The sequence below is a fragment of the Pinus tabuliformis genome, chromosome 9 (genome assembly GCF_031772625.1).
Source record: "Pinus tabuliformis cultivar Carrire ecotype Pingquan chromosome 9, CPIR1, whole genome shotgun sequence".
Lineage (NCBI taxonomy): Eukaryota > Viridiplantae > Streptophyta > Pinopsida > Pinales > Pinaceae > Pinus > Pinus tabuliformis.
Window position 1 is genome coordinate 1,180,998,769 of NC_142307.1, and position 27,515 is coordinate 1,181,026,283.

Below are 27,515 nucleotides of genomic sequence, written 5' to 3' on the forward strand. Positions count from 1 at the left end.
ATAATATCCGGTAACTCTTATGTTGAGACTCGCCAGATTGATCCATTTGGAGGTCAATTTGGGCAATCCAGTCCACAAGGACAAACAATCCCCTTGAGTTCCAGATTGCTACCGTATGGGGGGCAGTATGCCCTTTCATTACCCCCTCCGGGAGGGTATCCATACGGGAGTTCACAACAGTATTCAGGTTATACTGGAATTACATCAAGTGGTTGGGTACCTATGCTACCTCAACAACCAAGGGTTGTATATTCTATGCAACAGTGTGTACCTATGTCGAATATCCCGACCACACCGGCTATTGTGACAGTGTCGCAAGTTCAAACGTTGCCTGTTGTATGTCAACCTCAGATTTCTCAGGTTATAATGCAACAGCCCCTTGACCCTGTGACACAACCACAATCGCCAACTGGTGGGGCGACACAGGTCCAAACGGCTACAATTACCCCACACCTTGGTCCAATAGTTAGTATAGCACAACAGAGCATGGCTTCACAACCATGGCTGGTGCAATACCAACAACCACAATTCTAGCAAGTGTACCAAGGTTCTGAGCAGCAGATCTTTGTGAACAGTGGACAACCGTATATTCAAAACGGTCAAAACCAACCGCTTTACAGTGGTCAAGTCCACCAACCGTATCAGTCATACCAACATCAATTACATTATGCTGGTATGCAAAGGCCCACTGCTCAGGCAATTCCATCGTACCCTGGGTATGCTTCACCTAACCTGAATCAACAGTTACCATTCGTGGCAACTCTAGAGTTACCCGATTTACACCGGTTAACCAACGATCCGATTGCTTACGCCCCTTGCTGGCCAGCGATTCCTCACAAACTTCCATCTGACATTCCTAAATTCAATGGAAATCCAGGTGAAGACCCATCGAATCACGTGATGACTTTTCATCTATGGTGTTCATCAAACACCCTAAACGATGATTCGATAAGGCTTCGCCTTTTCCAGAGGACGTTAACGGGTCCAGCGGCAAAATGGTATATTGAATTACCTAGAGCCTCTTTCGACAATTTCAGCTCCCTAGCCACGACTTTCTTGACCCACTTTCAATTACCGATAAGGTATGAAACGGGAACGGCAATATTAACCAACTTCAAGCAGACAACTGCCACGCATATATCCGATCATATACATGAGTGGCGTCGTCGTCGTAGGATGGTGAAAACATACGTTCCCGATCAGCTGTTAGCTGAATGGTTTATAAAGTCGTTACTTCTTGCTATAACAGAAGATGTGGCAAGGGGGTGGTCGTAACAGAGGAGCAAGTTATTGCTCGTGCACAATATCTAGACTTAGTTTATACTCAGTCTGGCATGCTCTACGACAAAATACCTGACGCCCCTAGACCGGAATTCTCAATTCCTCCTCCTCCTAAATCAAATAGTGACTCTCATGCCGGCGATGGCGTGATTGGCACGGCAAACGCGAAATCGACAAAGGCTTCGTCTAAGAAAGCCCGTAAGAATTCGGATCAAAATGCGAAAGAAGAAATTCTTGCTTCGGAAGTAAATGCCGTATCAGCAGATAAAGGCAAAGAAACCAAACAACCAGGGAGCAAGAAGAAACAAAACAAAGGGAAGAAGAAGAAACAGGGTGAGTCATCTCCTGGAAAAACTTCTTCAAACCCTCCTGGAAATAGGAAAAATCCATGTCAAATATGTGATGAGGATCATTGGACAAACAAATGTCCGTACAAAGCTGAGCTTAAGAGATTCTTTAAAAGTTCGCAGACCTCAGCTGTGTTAACTGATCCATTTCCCAATGCAGGTCAAAATCTGGTTGATAGTGGAAATGCTTCCCCGTCGCAAGTGCTTATGTTGTCGGTCTCAAAACAGCAGAATGATGCTTTGATTTCGACAAGGAACAAAGATTACGAGAATTCGCAGCTGTCGAACGACAAAGGTAAAGATCAACCAAGTAGTTCGGCAACAACCTTGACAGAAGTTGTACCGCCCATCATTCCTGAATTAACAATAAAACCGCCAAAGGGAGTAGTACACAAGTCGACATTTAATCCTCGCGCCAGAGCGGCGCAACATTATAACATAGTGGAAGATTTGGCCCAATCGCCATCCGCTATGTCGACTCTTGAAGTACTACAAAATTGTCCATCCCAAAGGCAGGCATTGTTATCGGCTATTGGTGGGGTTGATCCTAAGGATTCCAATCTTGTATCCTTTGATCACAAAGGATACGATCCTCAGTTACCAGCTCAACTAGCTTTCCTTATTCAAGTGAAAGCCCTCAACAAAACTGTTCACCGAACAATTATTGATGAGGGGGCATCTACATGTATTATGTCGATGAGTTGCTGGAAAACTTTAGGGTCTCCGACCTTGTCGCGATCTTCGATGACATTGAAAGCATTCGACGGAAGGACCTATACCCCGTGCAGTATCCTTAATAACTTGAAAGTTGAACTAGGAGGAAAAACAATAGAAATAGATGTTGAAGTCATCGATGGGAATCTGGACTACAACATCCTACTGGGAAGACCGTGGATATATGCCATGGCAGCTGTAGTGTCGACTTATTTTAGGAAGATCGCATTCCCTTTTCAAGGAGGGATTACGATCGTCGACCAACAAGACTTCCTCCCTAATGGTTCACAAGTTACAGGAAGCATTCCCATGATCCATGGAAGCAACCATTCGCTTCAAGGTATCGGAGTAGGCCTACTGAAAGACCCCACATTAATGGGAACTTTCGCACTTCCACCTCCAATCTATATAGGAGAAGTAGCATTGGTAAGAGCCTGCAACATGATATCTTCCACGAAGATCTCAGAAGACGATATCGACATGGATCATGCAATGGTTTTGCCCCCAAGCCCTATAGAAATATTGTAGCAATCAATGTTTCGGGCATGGGAGGCGAACCCAAGTCAATGCTCATCAAGCGTTTGGGTAGATAGGTCTAGAGAATATGGTACCCCATTAGATCCTTGGTCGAAAGTACATGGGACTGACGAAGGAATCCTACGATCAATGTTGATTGAGGGGGCACCATGGAATGATTGCCACCATCGTTCCCTTCTTCCAAAATATGAAGAAGATACTCAGCATGACCTTTACCACCCTTCAGTTTTTGAATTCCTATCAAATACTGTAAATACGGTGGATTCCGAGCGAAACTTATCCAATATTGAAGAGACTATAGCCATAAATATCTCCACTAAGACAAATGTTGTAGAGAATATTTATGTCGGCAAAGGATGTTCCCCTTCAGAACTGGAAATAATAACGCTCTTTTTCGTGAGTTCAGAGATGTCTTTGCTTGGTCATATGATGAAATGCCAGGCATTGACTCGAGTATCGTTGAACATGAAATTAAAATGTATCCTGATGTCAAACCAGTAAGACAACGGCTTCGGCGGGTGCACCCCAAGAAAGCCGCTGCCATTAAAGCAGAAGTTGAAAAGCTCCTCCATGCTGGTTTCATCTACCCAGTTCCTCTAACCGATTGGGTATCGAATATTGTCCCTGTTATGAAGAAACAAGGGACAATCAGAGTGTGTGTCGATTATAGGGATGTAAACCAAGCTTGTCTGAAAGAAAACTACCCTACACCCTTCATCGACCAGATAATTAATGAATGCACCGGATGTGAAATCTTTTCATTTATGGATGGATTTTCCGGGTATAATCAAATAAATATCCGCCCACAGGACCAGTCAAAGACTGCATTCATCTGTCCATGGGGCACATTCGCTTATCGAAAATTACCCTTTGGTTTAAAGAACGCAGGGGCGACGTTTCAGAGGGCAATGAATTATGCCTTCCATGACATCAAGAACATCGTTCAACCATATCTCGATGACCTTCCGGCTCATTCGCGAAAGCGGACTGATCATCCGCAGCATTTAAGAGCGATATTTCTACGTTGTCGACACTACAAGATAAGACTCAATCCGCACAAATGTGTGTTTTGCGTCGGTTCTGGTCGTTTACTTGGCTGTGTAGTCTCTAAGGATGGGATTCGTCTCAACCCTTGTAAGGTTCAGGCAATCATTAATTTGCCTCCACCTTCAAATTTGCTTCAGATTCAGAAACTCCAAGGGAAAGCAAACTTTCTGAGGAGGTTCATTCCAAATTACGCAGAACTTGCTAAAGGTTATACTCGTCTTTTGAAAAAGGATGTACCTTTTGTTTGGGATCAGGTGGCGCAAGCTTCCTTTGATGCTCTGAAAGATTCTCTAGTAAAAGCATCATTAATGTATGCCCCAGACTATCAAAGAGATTTTAACCTGTATCTGGCTGCAGCAGATACGACCATTGCGATGGTTTTAGTTCAAGAAGTCGATGGAATTGAACATCCTATATATTATTTAAGTAAAAACTTGAATGATACAGAAAACAAATATTCTTATGTTGAAAAGCTAGCACTCGCTGCTGTTCAAGCGATACAAAGATTTCGACATTATGTCCTCTTTCAAAAAACTACCATTCTATCAGATTGCAACCCCATGACTTATATATTGTCGCGACAGTTGCTGGGGGGCAAGTATTCAAAATGGATAGCGATCCTTCAAGAGTTTGATCTGGAATTTGTAAAATCCAAATCAAAGAAAGCTTTAGTTTTCGCAGAATTATTGTGCGATCTCCCATCGTCGTCCAACGATGAAACATCAAAAGAGTCAATCATGGATGAAAGTTTGTTTATGATATCTACAAGCAATGGGTGGTATGGAGATATAATAATTTATCTCCAAACCCAAAAATTCAGGCCTGACACCTCTCACTCAGAACAGAAACATATACGATACCAAGCGAAAGACTACATGATCGTCGGTGATACACTTTACCGTCGTGGGATCGATATAGTTCTAAGGAGGTACCTCACCCATGAAGAGGCCGAAAAAGTCCTGAATGAGTGTCATTCAGGCGCGTGTGGGGGGCATCAATCTGGATATGCTACAGCACAGAAAATCTTACGAGCAGGATACTTCTGGCCAACCATGTTCAAAGATTGCATAACCGCAGTCAGAAGTTGCCATGCTTGTCAAATTTTCGATAGCAAAACCAGAAGACCACCCGCACCTTTACAGCCAATAGTTGCTGTTGGGCCTTTCGCCAAATGGGGCATCGATTTCATGACATGTAACCCCACCTCGACTGGGGGGCATGGGTATATTATAGTCGCCGTTGACTATTTTACAAAATGGGCCGAGGCGATGCCTACATTAGATAACACTGGTGAAACAGCTGCCCTTTTCTTTTTCAATCATGTAGTCGCCAGGTTCGGCGTACCACAGGCTATAGTTACAGATCATGGATCGCATTTTCGCAATCACATGATGGTTGAATTAGCTGCCAAGCTAGGGCTATCTCACGACAACTCTACCCCGTATCATCCACAAGCCAATGGACAAGTTGAAGCAATCAACAAGGTCCTGAAGCGTATGTTGCAAAGGATGATCGGGGTTCACAAAAGAAGGTGGCACCTAATCCTGTACTCAGCATTGTGGGCTTACCGAACATCGGTAAGGAATGCGACCGGGTTCACACCTTTCCAACTGGTGTATGGCCTAGAAGCAGTCTTGCCAATCCAGTGTGAAATTTCGTCGCTTAAACTCGCAATTGATCTCCTCCCCGGAACTTTGGAAGAAGAGGCCCGTTTCTTGGAATTAATCCAATTGGATGAAACCCGTCGTGACGCCGCTTTGGCTAACGAAGCCCATAAGAAACGAGTCAAGGCGCAGTTCGACAAAAATGTCAAACCCCGTGTCTTCTCAGAAGGTGACTTGGTCTTGATTTATGACCAAGAATCCGATACGTTGGGAGCGGGTAAATTTAATTCTTTATGGATGGGCCCCTATATTGTTAAACGAGTGTTAGAAAAAGGAGCCTATGAGTTAATGGATTATGACGGAATTCCACTGGCGCAACCCCGTAATGTGTTGTACCTCAAGCGTTACTATGCTTAAATAGTAACCTGTATGCTTTTGTTGTATTTTGTTTTCGCTAAAGTGTTTGTTTTGGTCGAGTGATCCACCTTTTTACATTTATTGCAGATGTCAAACCTTCTGGAGACATGTGTTGGATATGCCGACGGAGCGAGTCGTAGTTCGCGGAACCTATCCTCCGCAGCCTGGGCCATTTTTGATCCAAGCGGCGAGTTAGTAAGTTTCAGAGGTGTGTGTATTGGGCAATCAACGAATAACATCGCTGAGTATAGCGCGTTGATAGAACTACTCTCTGATGCCATCACCCATGGTATACGCCGACTAATCATCAGGCTAGACTCACAACTCGTAATACTACAACTCAATGGTATATATTCCATTCGCAATCCAGCTATTTATCGCATGTTCCTAAGGGTTAAGATTTTGGAAAGACAATTTGATTCAATTCAATACCAGCATATTTCCAGAAACTTAAACACATTAACCGACTCATTAGCAAACTATGTGTTAGATAGACATTTGCGACATTTATAAAAGGAGACACATCATCAATGTTGTACATATGGATCATATAACTCAACTAGAATAAAACTCGAAAATCAAAATATATATATAAGCTATTAATCGTTTATACATAATGTTCTGTAACCAAGACAAAAATCGGTCATATGACCCAAAAACTCAAAAATGCTAGGGGGCACCCTAGCCTAGTGATGCTCATGATAGCACGTCACGGCCTGTGCAATCATGCGCAAGAGACGAGTCCATCGTCTAGGCACACCAGTAGTATGCCGCTGCAACTGTAAAGGCAACTCATCAATCCTCACATCGGGAATGCCAAGAGTAAGAATCTCAACCTGCTCCTGCACAGCTGTAAGGGTCTCGGCCACGTCAAGGTCGCGGAGAATAACCCTCCCAGCAGTCTCTCCTGCTGGGGCAGCGACTGGCGCTCTCGGGCGAACTGCTGGACGAATAGGACCAACATCTGCATGCACACATGAGTTTGATTAAAGTCTTGATAGAATAAAGCACAAGGAAATTATAAATAAGAACAGTAAACAGTAATATGGTCAAAGATTTTACCAATAGCGCCCCACTGTTCGCCATCCGGCAGTACGAAGTCCGGATCACCTCGGAAATCCATACCAACATATGGATACTCGGAATAGACCATCTCCTGACGCTCGAACCACCTGAAGAAGGTATCAGTGAAAGAAATCTAAGATTGACCAGCATGCCTAGACATGTGATCAACCCATCTCTGCATGCGTGGCTCGGTAGGAGAAGGCAAGTTGAGTGCGATATACTGAGGCTGCATCAGTGGTATTTTCTCCAAGGCAAAGGCAGTCAGAATAGAACCAAATCCAAAGTTCTTCAGCTTCCCGTCCTTTACCTTGTTCAACTGACTTTTCATCTGAAGAAGTACTGCATCACACCAGTTGAATATTTTCGGTTGGAGACACTCCAAGGCGTGCTGCACATAAGATCTGTTGGCAACATGAAGAGATGCGCTACCGGCCATCCTACCGATAGTATACAGAATGGACCTAAGAGACCTGTCAGTAATCTCACGGATAACAACCTTGCCGTCTCTGCTCAGCTGGGATCCTTCCCTGCAATACTGGCGGACATAATCTCTCACGGAGTCATTCCCTCGGGCCGAACCTGACAAAGAAATGGGGGCACCCCGCCTCGACAAACCAGTCAAGAAGTAAATGTCTACCACAGTCAAAGGGATGGATTTGCTCCTGATCTGAAATACTTGGTTGATAGGATCCCAAGCATCAAGCATATACTGCAGTAAGGAGATATGTGCTCTCATACTAGAGATACGGAAGAACTTCAACAGGCCACAGTTCCGCAGCGCGTTCACCGTGACAGGGTCATGGAGGGCAATCATGTCCTCTTCTTCATGTTCTCGTTCTCGCCATGTAAGGGTCATTTTTCTCAAGAGTCCCTGCAAAACAAACAAAAGAAAGAGTAAGATCCTGGATTTAATGAGAAACTGGCAAAGTTTTCATCAAAAACTGTGCAATAGAACTGTTTTTCTATGGTCAACGCAACTGGCTAGTGTCCCACCTGCATTGAAGGTCAAACTGCCTTCATGCAGCTTGATATTCAACGCAGGTTTCGAATGGACTGCCTGCGCTGATGGCAGAGCACCCTAGCAAAACCCCAGGGGCTCAGGAGAACAAGAAAACAGGCACAGAATGGAAAAAGGAAACCATGAAAAGAAAGAGCTAGGGTTTAGCTCCTACCTGGTCCAGACGGCGCCGAAAATCGTCTGCAGAATCTCCCGGAATCAGCTGATGAAAATCAAGGGGGAAGAGGCACCTCCAAAGCTCCAACAAACCAAGTTCAAATGAAATGGTAAAATGAGAGCAATTGAGGATGCAGTACTATCTATGAAAAGGGCAAAGTTAGTCATGGTAAAAAATCAAAAATTTGACCATATATATTCGAGCAGTTTTAGCACACAGTTCATGCTCGTTAAAAAATAAACGCAAGATCCGAGCAGTTTTAGCACATAGTTCATTCTCGTTAAAAAATAAACATAAGACCGAGCAAATGTTTCCACCCGCGTTTAAGCTCGTTAAAAAATGAACTATCCCGGTAAATAACCACTGTGAATGTAATATCATCAGCCATTAAAGCCTTGGTCGTGTTTGCACCGTCACCTCCACTTTTCCATTGGCCGATCGTTCACCTCCATATGATTGTTTACCCATTTTGAGGAACAGCTGCGAAGAGTGATTTCACCTAGCCATCCTTGTGACACTGCCGTGATTGGAAAATTCCAACCTGTACCTGGAATCAGCTGCTAACCCTGTTTATCACTCGTTCCTCAAAAGACGAGTCTTCTTTAAGCTCTTTTCAACTGACTCGTAAAATATGAAAAGATTGCTGAGTCCTTGGCCTTCCAGCTCATTAAAGGGACAGGAAGATCTATCCCTCCTCTAGATTTTAATCTTTTTGGACCTGAGGGATTATTGCACAAAAAAAATGAGCGCTTGTTTTATTTAGCTCGTTAAAACTATCGAAAACTCATCCCTTCTATATTGTTTTATACTTTTTCGGACTTAAGGGATTAGATGACGAAAAAGGAATTTTGGAGTTAACTTTATGTACCTTTTTAGACTCTCTAAAAATGAAAAGGACCGAGTTATCCTTGTCGTTAGACTCGTTAAAATCATTAAATAGCGACAAACTTGTCTTTAGACGAGAACGAGTTTCACTATCACTAGGCTCGTTAAAACATAGCGATGGGCTTGCCCGAAGGGCAGGTTATAGAACAAGCATATTTTATCCTCCTCAAGCTTGACAAAAATGAAGAGGTACTGGTTAGCAATGACTGGGGAAAAATTGGGAGAAACTAAAGAAAACTTTGATGGTAGCAAGTCGCTCTTGAACATGACACTTTTCCTCCGTACCACAATTGGGTTGGGTTGTTTCATTCACCGGTCACATCCATGGTCTCGCCATACCATCCATATTTAGGGTAATGCTACCGATCCATCGTATCAGTGTCGCCATATGTTCAAGAGAATTCGTTCAGAAAAGTCAACCATGTCCCATCCACTGCCATACATTATCCTTCATCCTTTCATGACCGCCACCCTGAATCATATGTCGTTTTCACCTCCATTAGAATCATTAGCTCCGTTCCGTGTCACTGATGTGGGATTCATTAAGGCCCTCCTTTGACGGATCGCTTCTTGTCGACATCAGCTCATTATCCAAGAAGTTGATCTAGGAACAACCCCTTCAGTACTTTGAAGCTTGCATGCCTCAATGGCAAGTTTCTCACTTCCGGCGACAGGTATACATCAATGACCTTCGACCGAAAGATTTTGCGTGGTGTTCGATGCCAAGTCCTTTATTCACACCACGTGAATTGTACTGCAGTACCTTGAGGGTCATTATCATTATCGGTGATTCCTCTCGCGCTTGTTAACGGTTTACATCATTGACCGGTAATCAAGCGATGTCTTTCCATGTTTGACTTCAGAACATTTCTCACATGGATCGACTTGTACTTAGAGTGAAGATCGAACGAGTTTGAAGACCCCGGATCTAGTTCCATCCATCCGGGCTGCGATATATATTCAGGAAAGATAAAGACATTGACATGTACATCATTGCAGCAGATAATCATCCTACTCAAAGGATGATAATTTCATCAAAATTATCAGTCTACCACCAGACGATTGTCTGTTCTATGTACAGAAAAATGAATTTATAAAGCTGAGCATGGGAATGCCCACCTCAGCTAGATCATGAAAGCAGTATGAAAAATAATGTATTGTATTGTATCTTATTACAGGTCTCCTCCCAGCATTGGATGAACTTCGGATCCCCCTGATAAATCATTTCGCCCGATAAACAGCCTCATACTTTAGGGGGCAACTGTTATAGACATTTTTGTGCCTTACAGCATTGACCATGAAATGTCCATAATCTAAGGGATCCAAAGTCCCTAAACATGTTGTTCCTACCCCTAGAGGAACAAGGCTAACAAACCACAGCAATTCACAGAAGTTCTCCACCAGAAACTGCTCAAAAACAAGTCAATTCAGGATCATTTCAGTGGCTACACTAGCTGTTTGCGCTGAATGTCAAAGCCAACACTGGCTACCTGCATTGAATGTCAAATGGAACACTGCCTACCTGCGCTGAACGAGAATGGACAAGTGGCAAGCTCATTTCTCAAGGTGTCAAAACCCAGGAAGCTTCCAAAATGACACTTGCCTCAGGGAATTCGACTGGTGATGAGTAAGAGGTTCCAAATCTCCAAGTGGAAGCAAGAACCTCCAAGTGGACTCAAGAACTGACAGAGGGAGAGGACACTAGTCAGATCTCAAGCTGACTCATCCTCTCTCCAAACATCTATATATGGATCTCTCCTCCATGAGATCTAGGGGCTGGAATTTTGTTATTGCAAAGAATTGCTGTTGGTTTGAAATTGGAATCATTGGGTGCTTAATGCTTTGAAGGGGGTGAAGATAGGAATTCCATTTGCTGGGAAGGAGATGCTGGATTGGAGCACTCTGGGTTGTATCTCTTCCTGAACCTTGTTATTCATCAATAAAGCTATCTTGGTTTCTCCTATATGCTGATGTATTTTTGATGTATGAATGCATTAGTATGTTTAGTTTATTTTTGAACCTAAACTAGTTATGAATATGAATCCATGTCTTGTGTAGTGTTCTCTTCTTGTGATCTTGCAGAAACCTTTTGAAGCTGGGCGAGCGAGAAGGCAAGTAGCTGGGAACTCTCCAAGAGAAGAGAAGCCGGATCGAGGGACAAACGGAAGACATCGCTTAGTCCATCTATCTATCTCTTCATTCTTAATTCATAAAGGAAGAATACTAGAATAACTGTCTCTGTTTGTTGCTAAGGCACTGTCACACCTTAGGTGGATAGGATCGTCCTGCATATGCATTTTTCCCCACAACACATGGAGATATTTGGCTCAAGGATGAGGGCCAAAGAGAGGGCCATTGCAGCCATAAGGTGGGGCGTTGAATCAAAGGAGGATTATAAGTTTTCCATGGAACTGTAGGGTTGTATATGTGTTTAGGAACCTGTTGGGGACAATAAATATTATTCCAAGTATTAAATGATGATGAGTTTTGAGTTATACTTGGCGGTCGATTTATTTCCTTACTGTTATGATCCTATACCAATAGGTGTCATATTTCATGATTGACTTGATGAGCTCTGTAATATGTTCATTCCTCTCCTTGTTGCAAAGGTTTTACATATTATCAAAAAATCAAAAGATGTAAAAAATGTAAAGAGGGTATACCCTAAAAGAAAAATCAAAGGGTGAAAATAAATAAAATGGTCAAAAAAGTGAGTAGAAATGAACCCCAAACAAAGAAAAACCAGGAAAGTGTGCAAGTCCAAAATGCCACTACTTTTTTATTTTCTGTAATAAGCATTGTGTGTATCTTGTTAATTTATGCCACAATTGATGAATGGCCAAACATCTTAATCTTGGATAGTTCATATTTGAATTTCCTGTTTTAGAGATAGACAATAAAATCTGACCAAACTGTTTAATCTTGGTAGATAAGTAGATAGGTAGAGTAAATAAAAATGAGCTCAACAGTTTAATCTAAGCCCTAGGCTAAAGTAGGCAGGGTAGGTAGATGGTGTTGCAGAATGATACTTGTGATAGATTATGTCTCTAAATGTGTTAATCTTTATCTCTATCACAAGTGAAAGGTAGACATTATACTTGATGCAGCTCAAGCAAGACGAGGTTAAATAACTAACTCCCCTTCATACTTTTCCCTAATCATTCACTAATTTACCCTAAGTATTAAGGTTTGTGAAAATACTTAGTGCTTAATAGCACTCATAAAAACCACTCATTTCATTTAATAAAGTTACCTTAAGTAAAAACCCTATTTTACTTAGGAAGATGCATGATATCACCTCAAAAGCCCTTTTTTCATCCTAAGCATAAGTCTAACTACAAAAATCAATTGTTTTTAACTTAGCGCTTATTATCAATTCATTGTCATATTAACTTTTAACATTTATTATGTAAATCCCATATAAATGTTAAATCCTTCCCGTAATATATAAATATATTAAAAACCCCAAATATTATATATATCCTGCCCCGGTTGATTACGACCATAGCACCGTTTTAACATGGAATTAATAAGTTTATTTGAAACTTATTAAGAACCTTTCACCGCCCATGAAAACGAGGTTAATTAACCATTTGGGTTAATTAATAACTACCCCTGACCCAATCAAAATAACCCTGAAACAATTAAATCATTGATAAATACGCCAGGCCCGCAACAGTTAAACCCCTGCCATGTCCTCTGCCCATCTGCCATCTGATCTCCACCTTCACATCCAACGGTGGAAAACGATATCGCGAACCCCCTTACCTCCACCCGTTAACTCGCGATCGCCGGCGGTTTTCCGCCCATACCAAATCCACGTGTCATCCGATCAATGTGTTCGCTCGCCCTCTGTCCAAAACCACCTTGACCCCAAAAGTGGTGCGAGAAAAACCGCTTACCGCCTTCCGCTGACGTCAAGTATGGTCCGCTGATGTCATCCACCCTCTACTGACATCATCCTCCCTCTGCTGATGTCATCTGCCCTTAGCTGACGTCATCCGCCCTCTGTTGATGTCATCTGCCCTCTGTTGATGTCATCCGCCCTCCGCTGATGTCGTCCGCCCTCCGCTGATGTCGTCCGCCCTCCGCTGACATCATCTGCCCTCAGCTGACGTCATCCTCCCTTCGTTGACATCATCCACCCAATGAAATCCAAAAATCCCGCCAACCTCCGTTTTGTTGAAATAAATGGGAAAAACATGTTTTTCATTGTTATACACTGCGCCCCAAGCTCTCATACAGAACAACGACCGAGGCCAGCAGTTCAGTTACAAACCGGCACCCGACCACAAAGATTCCAGCAACAAACCCGCAGCCTGTTAGCCAACCTGCATTTGTACGGTTTTCTTCTTCAATGCAGGTATTTATCCAGTTTGCCATGAAACCCTGCAATTTCAGTTCTCGGCTGAAAATTATACCAGATGGAGCTGTTTGCCAGATTGAGCTATTTACTGGACAAAGGTGGAAAGAGGTAAACAAATGAAGTGTATCAGACCAGGATTAAAGAGTATCCGTAAAGATAGGGCAACCAACACTGGGTGACCAAAGAAAGACAACTGCAAGCCGAATCCTATGGTCTGCCTCCAGCACATTCAACAAAAACAAGACTAGCACAACATCAGTTTATCTTTTCCCTATTTTCAAGGCTAGCTGTTTCTATTTACTTGTAAAAATATTTTTAGTCATCCTAGATATTATCTCACTCTGTTATGAGATATTTGTTGTATAATTTTCTGAATAAATACCCCCTCAATTGGAGTATTGTGGGTGGATTCCTAGACTTTGCTGTAATATTGATTTTTTGGAATAAAGAGCTAATGGAATCAACTGTTGCATGGCTTACTGGATGAAGAATTGAAGCAGAGGACTTGTCACAGACTTCTTGAATCAACCACCAGATAAATAAGTCCTTTATATCTTGTGTCTTAAAGTTTTCTTGTTTATTACATCATCTATGTATCACAATCTGAATGATAAAGGAAAGATTTAATTTCAGAATATGCTTGATTGCACTCTATTTTCAGTCATTATTGTTCTGTGTGTTTTTCTTTAGGATTAGGTAAGAAGTGAAATCTTAATTTCTCATGTTTCCTACTTCTTTCATGTTGATTATTTGCTAAAGAATACTTAACTACTCCTTATTAGTAATCATCCAATTTCCCTCTTTAAATAGGTTGAAGGAATCTTAACTGCCCTTCACCCAATTTGAGCCCAATCCATCTGTTTCAAGTCTTTATTTGTTCCCTATTTGACTACCTTTCTCTGTGAAGACATCCTCTTTTACGAAACCAAATCTAGAAAGCCATCTTCTTTGACTCCATTAGCCCAATGGACTGAACTACTCTGTCTTACCTCTCTTCTCTATTGAATCTCACCACCCAAACTCAAACAAAACTCCTAAACTTCATAACTAGCCTAATACCTTTAAAAATAAAGCTAAATCATAAAGAGAGAGCCCTCTCTAGATACAGATTGGCTAGATTCTGTATCTAAAAGATTGGTTAGTGGTTACCTCGGCCTCCTTTCCCTTTCTGACAACTTTTGGGAAAACCTGAGTGATAACACATACTTGATTCCTTAAATAATTGTTGAAACCCCGACAGTGATGGAAAATAATTTGTTGAATGATCCTCCTTGCACTGCTTTCATTCTTCCTGTAAATCATCCAATTGTAAATTTAGACAAGATTTTATAGCTCCTATTTTTGTAGTTGATTCCAAAAATTGAGAAGAAGGTTCTCGAGAATTCTTACCAATCTTGGAGATTCCTCTTGAATAACTAATGCACAATTTACAAACATCATCATATGGTAAGTGAGAAACATCACCTACTCCTATAAGATTTAAAGGTTCTAAAAATTCATCTTTGATTCCTTTGAGTAGGAGTGTTTTAAAAGTATCTTTTACCAAATTCCTATGTTTTGATTTTTGGGGGTTGTATCTAAATCACTCCACATAATCCTCCAAACTTTCATTTTCCCCTTGTGTTATCCAAAAAATATCTTCACCGGCCTAGAAATAATTTTGATATTTCTTCAAGAATACATTCTTCATGTCTTCCCATGTTTGAATGCAGTTCCCACCAAGGCTCATGAACCATCGGAGAGCTGCTCCTTTAATAGTAAGAGGAAACACTTGCAACCTTTGAGAATTAGTACAATAAACATATCCTTTACAAATTACTTCAAACTCAAATAATAATGTATATGGGTCTTCGTTTTCCAAACCATGAAATTTTGGTAGTGCAAATGCAGAAATATTATGCATTTTAGCCACTCCTAAATCTTTGATAGGAAATTCAAAAGTAACAATGTTTTCCATTTCTTACGAAACTAAAATAAGTTCTCCATGTAATACTTTGAGACTCCTTCTTTGAATGTTTCTTCCAGCTAATTAGTGAAATAGGTGCATTGAATGATTGATGTTAGCCTCAAACTCTTCATTGAAAAATTCCTCAAAATACCATTTTTCTATCTTCAACAAGACCACTGGTACATTTGTTAGCACATGAATAGTGTATAAATATATGTGTATGGTGGGTGGGGGGTTCTTAAAACATTAGATAAAATGAGAAGCCTTAAATAAAAAATGCAGGAAAGAAATAAATTCAAAGAACAATAAATTGCAAGAGAAACTAGGTGAAGGAATAGAAACCAAATGCAATAGGTCACCAAGGTCAATATCCTAAGCACCTCCCTGGCAACAATGTCAAAATTTTGGGTGCAGTATAGGGTCTATAAATGTACCAACATTTAATTGGTCAATCCAGAGAGTTCGTGAACTTCAAGACGCCACACTTGAAATTCCAGAGAGAGTCCCTGTTAACCTACAAAACAAATTCTAGTCTATCTTGCGATTAATCTCGAAAATAAATGTAATCCCGCACTAGTTCGAGAAACACCAATTCAAGCAATTAAAAGCATGCGGGAAAGTAAAAGCAATCAATGTGAAAGGAAATTATAATTGCAAGTAAATAGAAGGGAAATCAGAACTGGAAATAAAACGGTGCTGAAACAATAACGAAAAGACTGTAAATGCTAAAATAAATTCAAAAGAAATTCAAACTATTCTGCTTGCACTAATTCTACCTATACTAATTCTGCTTGCACTAATTTTGTGTAACAATATGCTTGCACTAATTCTGTGTAACATTCTGCTTGCACTAATTTTGTGTAACATTCTGCTTGCACTAATTCTATGTAACAATATTCTTGCACTAATTATGTGTAAGAACAATCCAGAAGTTAAAGGAAACCATAATATTAATTAAGAATTTATCATAGTGCAATTTCCCTTTTATACATGTTGGCTTTGGGTTATAAGAATCACAACTTTTAGATAAACTTATATGTGATTGCTGCTTTAATGATGCATGAGTTAATGATTAGATGATTTCACCATTTCATAATTATTAAATTCATAAGGTGAACCCAATCAAAACACAACCCCATGAATTACCGACTAGAGCAGAGGATTGTTACCATAAGCCAGTTTGTCAATACGGAGGATGCGATGTTTATAAAGAAATATCTTTCATGCAAGCAAAAAAAAAAAAAAAATTAAGTACAAGAATAATTTGCAGCAAAAAGGAAATTAATTTTAAAACTGTAAATAAAACATTGCAGCAGATTAAATCATCAACTTAAATAAGGAAAGAGACTGAAAGAATTAAATAAACTTCACACTGTAGAGAAATAAATTAAATGCTTTCTAGCTAAAAGATGTAGAGTGGTGTCAAGTTGGTCTGGTGGCCAACCCAGCCAGCTCGCACCCTCTTTAAGTGCGCTGATTTACATAGGAATATAGATCATTAAATGCAGAAAATAAATAGACAGATAAATGAAGAGAACATGCTTCAATTAATTACTAAAAAAACAGTCTTTTACATAATGCAGACATCGGCTAATCCCAGAAAGTAGGAGAAGAATTCCACACTGAAATCCACATGGTGCTACATTGGAACAACTTCTCCTCCCTTCTGTGCTATGCCTACCTATGCGTGCTTTTTCCCTCTACTTAATTGATTGACTAATTAATTAGCTAGGCTTGGAGCCATAGCTCTTCTTTTATAATCTTTTTTACATTCCAAACTTGGCAAAACAAGACAATCCTTTACAAACATCATGGGGATTGAATCCAAACTAATTATCATTAATAGAATATCAGTACAACCGTTTCCCTACTGAAATAATGGATATTTACCATGAATTTCCCAAATCTGAGCATTTTCTAGAATTCTGGAAAAGTTGGTATTTTTAACAAACTTCCTCCAAAGACCCCTTCATATCTCCTTAACCATTACGAATTTTGGAAAATGGACCGAGGCTTACTCAATTTCCTATGCTGGGAGAAAAACCCCTGTTTCATAATTATGAGATTGACTATGATCGATGCAGAAATCAAGGTGTAAATAGGAAGTCTAGAAACTGCTACAAATTTGGGGTTGTAGCATTAATTATTCTCTAAATATAAATATGTATGACTTGGGTGTGTCTTGGCTTATGTGAAAGTGTTAAAATGACATTTTGATCATAAACCTCTTTCAGATTCTCCCAGAAATGTGTCAATGTATGAAAGCCCCATATTGGTGGAGGCACGCAGTAAAACTTGCACTGGTGCAGACACGCTAACTGCACTGGTGCAGGCATGTTGTAAGAACTAAATTGGTGTAGGAATCTATTGCACAATGTAGGCAGGTAAGTGTAGGTTCAAAATATGATCAAATCAACTTTAACCTGCAACATACAAACCTTTATAAAACTTCCATTAATGGTATTTTAATCCCGTCAAAATAAAAGAAGTAACAAATTCTTGCAACAATAATCATTTAATCAAACAGTAGCATGAGAGATTTTGAGTGAAAAATGAGACAAAACTGAGGCCCAACAATGACCTAGCCAATTAGTGAACAAAATATAGTGAAGAAGATTATTTGGTGATGTGGCTATGGGTTTTCCATTAATGCCAAAGGGAGATATTGTTGAAAGCATGGTGTTAGCATTGATGCCAAATTATAGGGATTTAGTCAGTGTTGGGCATTGATGTCAACAACTAGATGGTTTATGCATGGTTTTATTAATGTTCAACTTATGTATTCTAGTGATTATAATGTTACAAATATGTTAAAGGTGTGATGATCCAAGTCAAAGAATTTTTAGGTAGAGAATTTTTAGTTTTCCCTAATTTATGGTACATACACTTACTATGGCTTGACAATTCCCATTTATAGATTTTACAACCTATATTACTAGTGAGAAAAGGGCATCCACAACTGAATTTAATCATTGGTAAATCATGTCCATTGACTTTTGTGTGAAAAAAGAAAGTCGCAGGTTGATCCAAGGTAATTTTTGAGGGAATTGGCATTGATCAAGTCAATTGAATTTTTTTGAGCATGATCATCTAGTTGCGACACTTAACTTGGTCACAAAGGTTTGATATAGTCTATGATGTTGTGGAACACATTCAATATATTTGATTTTTCAATGTAGTGATTAATCATTTGATATGTCTTGAGTTAATTAATGACTTCATATAGTATTAACATTTTTTTTTGATTTGGTGGCAGTTATGCGATTTGAAGAACTGCATATGGAATTCATCAATGTGTTGAATAGGTCCAATTTGATGGTTGGGAAATAAAATTAAATATGTTATATCTTGGGTTGGAATGGGTTATATTTTTGGGTATTTTCTCTTATTGAGTAATGTAAACATCCATCATTATGTATTTCCTATAGTGTAATGGTGTGCATGGAGAGTGCCAATGGAGTTAGAATGTGAGGCTGAGGAAAGATCCAACTTATGGAAGAGATGTTATGTTTTTTATGCTAGAATGTTGATGCAATTTGATGAGATCGAGTACCAACTGTACATATATCACTGACAACCCTTGTTGGAATTTCAAGTAAAAATTAACCTGTGCGATGGTTTCTTGTGTTTGGATGCATAATTTCTATTGCAATGGGAGAATGAGATGGATGACATCAGGTGTTGATACAAAAGTTTGATATCGACATTGTTGTTATGGATGTATGACTTGAATAAATTGGAAACCAAATGTGCACATCTATGATGGAGTGACATGGAGTGATGGTCTTCAATAGTAATGCATTGGCATTTTGAATAACACAATATTTCTGATGTCGATAGTTTTTTTACAGGGAGTATATTGCTAGTCTAGATCGTGTACTGACATAGTAATAATGCTATAACTTTTCATATGTCATATGATGTCAGATTTCCACAACTAAGATTTATTGTATGAGTTATCTATCTATCTATCTATCTATATATATATATATATATATATATATATATATATATATAGATAGATAGATAGATAGATATTGAGTAGCGCTAGTCCATCTTAGGGATGAATGCAAAATGTGATTGTCGATGCTAATATACATTGTTGTGTATGGTATGGTGTGATTTTGTTGCTAGGGTTTATGTGTTTGCTGCTTTTGAATTGAAGAGATAGTGTTTGGAGTGCAAAGAGAGAGAGAGTTGTACTATAGAGTGTTATTTTATATTGATATTGAGCAAAGAGGATTACGTATGTTCAGTGTGAAAATAGATGAAATGAGGTCCATAATGTTTTGAGTTGATATTCATGGGTCCAATTTGAAAATGTATGAAAGGTGGTCCACAATAGTTTGAAGGTTGGGGCCTTTAGTGGAAAGTGGTGGCTTGTTGATTTGGGGAGTGGTGGATTCCTTCAAGTGTTGGTCTAATAAATTATTGGAGGTTGGGGTCTCCATCAGGTTAGGGCTTGCATAGTTGTGGAAGTGGTGGTTTCCATTAGGTATTGGCTTGGAATGAGTGGTTTCTCATGTACAATGCAATTCAAGGCTTACACACTAGTGGTAGCTAATGAATGATGTAAAAGAATATTGAATAAAGAAGAAGAAGAAGAAGACAAATCTTCAAAGGTTTTTCTCCCAAAGGGGTTTCTTCCTAATATTCCGTGTCCTTATGTTGATGATGGTTTATGTGCTACTCTCTTTGTTGCTTTGTTGTTTCATGTGCTACTCTTATGTACTGATCATGTTTTGTGTATATATACTCTATTGATAATGTGTTGTTAGTCATTAATGATTTAGTAAATTGTAAGAAAAGGAAAAAAATTGTAATTGGTGATCCATATTGAACAATACTGGCTCATCACCCTTCCTCTTAGTATTGTCAAGTTTCCAACACTACCTATGTCATTGCTAAATAAACCATAAAGAAGCAGGGGTAGTACACTCCTATGCCTACTTTAGAAAAATCTTAGGAGTCAATATCCATGGATTACATTTCAGGTTTTCCCTCCACCAAGCATGGTAACGATTGTATGTTTATAGTTGTTTATCGATTCTCAAAGATGACTAGTTTGTCACCATGAAAGAAGAGTTTCACAACAAAATCCACTACTAAAATATTCTTTGATGTGTTTGGTTTCATTTTAGGCTACCTTGGAACATTATCTTAGATAGGGACAGTCATTTCCTTAGTACCTTCTAGTTTATTATGGTCTCAGATGGATACAAGTTTTACCAAATTGACTACTTTTCACCTCCAACTAAATGGAAATATAATAATGTTCAATAGGACGATTATGCACATTTTGTACATGTACAAATCCAAGCATCCATGTACATGAGATGAAATCCTTCCATAAGTTCCACATAGCTATAATGAAGTTCTCCATGGCTCTATTGGCCATAGTCCTTTTTAGGTGTTCTTGAGGTTCCAATGATTTCCCCCAATTAATGTAGCTTTTCCCATTACATCTTGTAGAAGTGGAAATAAATTTGCTACTACTGATGAATTTGACCTGAAAACGAGAGATACAAATTTCTTCTATAGTCTGTCGAATAGAAAATCACAAGATAGAAACACATGCAATGATCTGCATCGACCAAAACACAAGGAACATAATGATTTTACAAGGTAACCCAACTGGGAAAAACCCATCCATTGCTTTTTATTAATCAAATGAGAATGAGAAACTATTAAAATATTAGTTTCAAACTTTGAAGCACACCTTGCACTGTAAAATTGTTCTCCTGCTGAATGACTATCTCTAGCCAAAAATTAGCCCATTCAAGCCCCCCAACTTCCTCCTATTTCCTTGCATAATCCTGGAGAAATTGAGCTCCTAAAGAATAGGGGAATTCCCCATTTCCTTGTGTAATTTCGAGGGAATTGATCACCCTCTTAATTTCCAAGGCTATACACTCAACTAGTATACAATTGATAATTATATTGTGCCTTTTCCTCCAATCCAACTAGAAAATTCAAATTCCATGCATGTTTGGGCTATTTTTAACTAATTGACTAGTTAAATGAGAGATCACTGAGTTGACAATAGTATTAACTACTCAACTGACCTTCAATTGACTCTATTATTGACTAGACCTTAGTTAAATGAGTTCAACTAAAAATAACTCAACTAGATTGCTAAAGTTTAGCAATAACTACATGCACAACTCTCCTCCAAGCATAAAATATCAAATTTTCTTACCTAACTAGGTGAAATTGCCATGCCACTTAGGCTAACTACAATCTAATTCAACCTGGTAATGTGGAAATTAGTTTTTTTCCATTTGACTAAGGCACAAGTCAAATGGAGGATTTTCTTGCTACATTTTTAACACTCCCTCTGATCCGAGTTGACTCAACTCTCAGATTTAACCAAGATATTCTAATTTCGTGATGTGATTAGAATTGCATTTAAAATAGCATAATTGAACAGATATGCATGTTGAAAAGAAGAAGGAACATGAAAATCATCAGCAAAATAAAACTCAAGACATTGATAACAGAGTTCATCTAGTAGGGACTACACCTCCGGGCCCTAGTGTCAAGATGGTGTAGGTTGTTGCATTAAGCACTATCAATAGTGATCATGTACATAAGAGTTGTCGTCGCTTTCATACAAGGAAATTTCACTCACGCAGGAGTGGCTCCAAGAGATGTTCTATTGCAGGAACTCTCATTCAAAAAGGACTCCTATCAATATGACCTAAACTCATGCATGATGATAATGAGCATCCCACCAACATGACATAAAAGAGATCTCAATGCAAACATACATGACGACACATGAGTATCCCATAAACATAAAAACAAATGGATCTCAAACAAAGCATGACGAATCATGCCAACAAGTACATCCCACATATGACTCCACATCACATCAAGCAGGAATCATAAAACAAGTAAGAAAACAAGATCCCACATCAAACATCAAATAGGGATATGTGCAACACAATGCATCTCATAGCAAAAAGAAGTACATGAACACACTGCATATACCTCACATTTTGGGGCCATCTGAAGAAAATGATTTCAAACTGCTGACACTGGCCGTACCATGAATCTCATAGTGTTGAATCTCATGGAATGACTGCTCGCATGTTGAATGCTGACACCTGCACTCCACTTTGAAAAGTGGCCAAAAAATGAAATGATCAAATGGAAAATATGAATGCACCATCAGATTTTTGGCATCGAATAGGGTAAAATCAACTATCAAATTTCTGAATTATGAGAAAGTGTAAATCTAGGGCTTAAGGAATCTTTTAGATTCCCCCTAGATTCCTCAAATATTCCCTCCTACAGGTCATCTAAAGATCTACTATCCGGATCAAAATTCTAACTGCGCCATTAGGTTCGTGTCGCTGAGCGGTGTAGGATCAACATAAATTTTGTCCAATTTGGACACTCGAAAAATTTTGCCCTCCTGAAAATTTGGCTCAATCATGGTTCTGCCTGCCCTTTTTCAAGATCATGGTTCCACGTGCAAAAATTAATTGAAAAATCAGTATCTCAATTTCCATTCACGCTCCTCCGCTCCTCCATGCTAGGCGCATTAAGAAAATGAGGGCTTATATACCTCTTGGTGGGTAGATTACCTAATGAGGATCGTTGTATACGGATTGGTAAAGAACATCGAGTTATTAGGAGGAGGTCGGGTGGTCAAATGCAAACCCCTCCATATTAACACACATCTATTTTTAAAAAAACACACACAGATATATTTTTTGGGGGTCGGGTCCGCATTGGCAGCCCACCCCTTAACCTTCGCTGGGCAATGGAATATACTGTGTTGTTGGTATTAAATGGGAGTGGATTGGGCCATTGGGTGCATTAATGGTGGTGCATTTGTTTGAGTTAAATGGGGCTATCCCTCCCACCGGCCGTGGGTTCAACTCCCACCAGCCTCCCTCTTAATACATCCCATGTTGTTGGGGTGTGGGGGCACGCCCACCCCTTTAATAATGTTTAACGTATGTTGGAGTTGGGTGGAGGGTCAGTGGGGGTCATGGCCCATCGACCCAAATTTAAATATATTTTTTTTATATGTTGGTTGGGGGGGTGGCGAGGTTGGTGGCCCACCACCCGAAAAATATATATTTTTATATTTTTATTAAAATATGGGTATTTTTCAAATCTTTCGAAAATAAGGGATATTGGGCAATTTAATGAGGCCACAATTAGCCTACTTTTGGGAGCTAGATTTCATGCCCCAGGGTCAGTCAATTTGTAGGACAGTTAAACTTGGCCCATAGTCCAACTTTGACTGGCTTGTTCTCCCTCATACGAGCTTAGATTGACGGACTGTTCACACCACTGCGATCAGGACAACAAGATCCACGCTCTGGTCCTAGTTCAAAAGCATTCTGATCACTTTGATTTTTGAGCTTCCATAAGCCCTCTTTGTCTTCTATGTGTCTCTAGAGCCACCTTGATCAATCCTCTCCACTGAGGAGATTTTGGTCCTCCAAAAGCATTAAAAATAATCTGCAACTTCTTTGTATCTTGTTTTCATCACAAGCGTCCTTGACAAGGTCTCACTTCCATCTCCTTCACATTTGTTCTTTAGAGCCTCAAGTGATGAGTCGACACCTGCAACCTCTGCAACCTGTAGTACATTGTTTTGCAAATTACATGCTTGACTTACATGACCAATCAAGAATCCAATCATCCCATACTTTCCATGAGTTTATAACACATACTCGGTGGTCAAGTTTACATCAAGATGGACACAATAGCCTAGCTATGAAAACAAGGCCAATATATCACTATTGCTTCAACAAGTGATGGAAAACACATCATCACTGCAACACATGATTTACAAAGATAAGGATAAACACTATTTTTTTCTTTGACAAGTGATGGAAACACGACATCACTTTCACAGTTTATCATGCAACACAAAATAATACCAAACATCATTGTTGCTTAACAAGTGATGGAAAACACATCATCACTTTTACATTTTAAAATGCAACAAATGATTTACAAAAGCATGACCATGACAAGCTAACATATCTAGAAACCATTTTTCACTTATCAAGGTGAATGGGTCACCTCCTTGTGGTGGTTTTTCTTGTCGAACAATCATTTCATCTAGTTCATGCACCGACACTTTGTCTTTAAGGCACTGCTCTGGATGGAGCCTCCAATAAGTGGCTCTTTGATGGCCACCTCTATTACAATGATGAAAATACATCTTCTTCCTCCAAATATTCTTAACATGTTTCTTTACCTACTATTGAGAGGGTCTTTCACTCCTCATCCTTTTGTGTGCTGCCATTATTTTCCAACACTTAGAAAATGTATGGTTATGTAATCCACAAAGGTACATGTTTTCCGATTCCATGATTTACGTTCATCTTTAACAACATGATTATAACTAAAATGAACATTCAAATATCGAGAGTGGTTATATATTTCCTTGCTGTCTCTGGTGTAAGTATGGTGATGAGAGCTTGCCTCAGCTCTTTCCTTGCACTGGGCACTACCATGGGATGACAGGGACGTGTTCCAATCATTCTCTTTCCTTGATGATTTTGACGATGTCTCGGAAGAATCTGACACCTTTGAGCATTCTCCTTTGGTGTATCCCAAGCCTCCAAATCGAGGTCTTTGCTTAACCTCCAATGGTTGAGTTATGCCTTGGTTGTTAACACCAAGTTCTTTTTCCTCCTTGCACCTCATCTTGGTAAGGAGCCTCATGTTTGTCCCTGTAATTGGTATCTCACATCTCCAACAAAAATCATACTATGTGAAGACGAAAGTGAAATGAAATCAACATCTTTTACCTCCTCTGTTGATTTAGAAAGAACTGATGAGGTCTTCTCATCATCTATTGTTGGTGGGCCACTAGCTGTCTCAGCACATTCCCCAACTTCCTTTCTAACATACCCAAGTATTGCCTGACGGGGTAACTCTTCTACTTTGATGGGGTTGAAAATGCCTTGGCCATTAACACCCAATCCTTTTCCTTCATACCCCATTCTATTCAAGAGTTTGGAGCCAATTCTTGTGGTATGATTTTCAAAAACAACGAAATCATCATCAGGACACATACATGAATTAAGAGAACTACTTTTTACCTCACATAGGTCACGCTGCAAGTTTTCCAAGGCCTTGTCCTTAGCTTGTAGTTGTCGTATAAAAATTTGTTTTTCCTCTTTCTCTTCATGCAGAATCATCTTCAATTCAAGGTTCTTTGTTTGAAGATTTTGTTTGTCATGCTTCAGTTCTTCCAGGGCCTCTTCCATGGCTTACAACTGAAGCTGCAATCGCTGCTTTTCCTCTGTCTCTTTTTGTAGAGCTTCATACATTATTTCCACCCTTCTGGAAATTTTGATCATGTTCTCATACATCACTTTTTCATCCCCTATCGCTACATGTTCCATTATTCATGCTTGCAATTCACATCCATGCAAAGACTGCTCTAATACCAAACTTGATCTGAGTTGACTCAACTTCGGGATTTAACCAAGATCTTTTACTTTCGTGATGTGATTAGAATTGCATTTAAAATAAAATAATTGAACAGATATGCGTGTTGTAAAGAAGAAGGAACATGACAATCATCAGCAACATAAAACTCAAGACTTTGATAACGGAGTTCGTCCAGGAGGGACTACATCTTCGGGCCCTAGTGTCAAGACGGTGTAGGCCGTTGCATTAAGTGCTGTCAAGAGTGATGATGTACATAAGAGGTGACGTCACTTTCACACAAGGAAAATGCCCTCATGCAGGAGTGGCTCCAAGAGATGTTCCGCTGCAGGAACTCTCATTCAAAAAGAACTCCTATCAATATGACCTAAACTCATGCATGATGATAATGAGCATCCCGCCAACATGGCATAAAAGGGATCTGAATGCAAACATACATGGCGACACATGAGTATCCCATCAACATAACAACAAAGAGATCTCAAACAAAACATGACGAATCATGACAAAAAGTACATCCCACAGATGATTCCATATCACATCAAGCAGGAATCATGAAACAAGTAAGAAAACAAGATCCCACATCAAACATCAAACATGGATCTGTGCAGCACAATGCATCTCATAGCAAAAAGAAGTACATGAACACACTACATATACCTCACATCCTGGGGCCATCTGAAGAAAAGGATGTGAAACTGCTGAAGTTGGTCGTACCATCAATCTCGCGGTGTCCAATCTCATGGAATGACTACTCGCACGTTGAATGCTGACACTTGCACTCCACTTTGAAAAGTGGCCAAAAAAAGAAATGATCAAATGGAAAATCTGAATGCACCATTAGATTTGTGGTGTTGAATAGGGTAAAATCGACTGTCAAATTTCTAAATTCTGAGAAAGTGAAAATCTGGGGCTTAAGGAATATTTTAGATTCACCCTAGATTCCTCAAGGATTCCCTCCTCTAGGTCATCTAAAGATCTGTAGTTCAAATCAAAATTATGATTGTGCCATCAGGTTTGTGTTGCTAAGAGGTGTAGGATCGACATAATGTTTGTCCAATTTGGACACTGGGAAAATTTCGCCCTCCTAAGAATTTGGCTCAATCATGGTTCTACCTGTCCTTTTTCAGGATCATGGTTCCACCTGCAAAAATTAATTAAAAAAATCAGCGTCTCGATTTCTTTGTGTGCTCCTCCATGCCTCCATTTTGGGCGCATTAATAAAATGAGGGTTTATATACCTCTTGGTGGGCAGATTACCAAATGAGGACTGTTGTATACAGATTGGTAAAGAATGCCAAGTTATTAGGAGGAGGTCAGGTGGTCAAACCCCGACCCCTCCATATTAACACACATCTGTTTTAAAAAAAAAACCACATATATATATTTTTTGGGGGTCAGGTCCACATTGGGAGGCCCGCCCCTTAACCTTCACTGGGCGATGGAATATACCACACTGTTGGTATTAAATGGGAGTGGATTGGGCCATTGAGTGCGTTAATGGTGGCACATTTGTTTGAGTTAAAAGGGGCCGCTGCATGGGCGGGGCCGGCCCTCCAGTCGACTGTAGGTTCAACTCCCACTGACCTCTCTTTTAATATGGCACATGTTTTTGGGGTGTGGGCCGAATCCACCAGAGGTGGCCCGCCCACCCCTTTAATAATGTTTAATGTATGTTGTAGTTGGGTGGAGGGTCAA

At 39.7% G+C, this 27,515-nt stretch overlaps 1 pseudogene; it reads left to right on the forward strand.

Annotated features, from left to right (window-relative positions):
- Positions 1–27,515, forward strand: part of LOC149152786 (uncharacterized) — a 93,295-nt pseudogene that overhangs the window by 38,854 nt on the left and 26,926 nt on the right.